Source organism: Octopus bimaculoides, chromosome 16 (assembly GCF_001194135.2).
Source record: "Octopus bimaculoides isolate UCB-OBI-ISO-001 chromosome 16, ASM119413v2, whole genome shotgun sequence".
In the NCBI taxonomy this organism is placed as follows: domain Eukaryota; kingdom Metazoa; phylum Mollusca; class Cephalopoda; order Octopoda; family Octopodidae; genus Octopus; species Octopus bimaculoides.
Window position 1 is genome coordinate 44,433,916 of NC_068996.1, and position 1,171 is coordinate 44,435,086.

Here is a 1,171-nt window from a genome sequence, read left to right on the forward strand (position 1 = left end):
TTTTTTTTTCCTTCCTTCCCCCTCTCAAAAAGAAAAGCTCTACATTGTATTTGTCCCATCTTCGTTGAGCCCTGTGTGGCTAATAAAAGAAATGTATCTATCTATCTATCTATCTATCTATCTATCTATCTATCTACCTACCTATCTACCTACCTACATATCTATCTATCTATCTATCTATCTATCTATCTATCTATCTATCTATCTATCTATCTATCTATCTATCTATTTATCCGTCTATCTATCTATCTATGTTTATATATGTATGCGTACGCTTGTGCGTGCCTTTGTGGTGAGCTTTTGAAACTACACACACAGACACAAACACACAAAATCACATTCATGCACACATACATGCATACATTTTCTCACTCACTCTCTCTCTTTCTCTCCCCCCTCTCTTTCTCTCTCTCTTGCTTTTTCTATTCAAAATTTTCTTGAGACAATAGAGAATTTGTATCATGTCTGAAAAAAAAAACCAGATTACAAAAAATTAATAATAAAAGCAAAAGTGAGAACTTTTCCAGCAGAAAGCAATTTCTTGAACCGAATAAAAAGAAAGAAAAGGAGACCTTAGTTACATATAAGAATAGTATTTTGTTAGATTAGAGGAACCAGTTGTCTTCTACATTCAGATGACGATCGTAATTGTATGAAAAATTTACATGAAATATTCATAATCTTTGGAAGACTGCCAAAAATCGATAAGGAAATTTGGAAGAGGAGGCATGAAGATGGCATATTGGGTGTTTTCCAGTCAAAGTGTTGAACCACGGGTTCTCTTAAATAACGATACCGTAGCTGCATGACCGACAGGTTTTCTTTGCAGCATCGTGGTTCCATCGCGTCCTGTACTTCTGCCGCCGTGATGACACCTTCGCTGCACTCTGCCTCTCTTGTCGAGAGTCGCGGCAGGCTGTGCAGCTAGGCACTGAAGTCCACCATGCGTTCTCGCTCGCCACTCGTCCTGAACAGTCGGGCAAAATGCCGCTGAAAGGCCTCGCACGTCTTGCTCGGCTCGAGCAATTCGTGCCCCTGTTCATCTACCAGAGACCGAATGGTGGCTTTGTTGCCCTGTTGCGCCTCCGCCACCCGGGCCTCTCGCGCAGCTCCAACACCTTCGTTCCTTAGAGCACACAAACACATACATATATATATATATATATATATA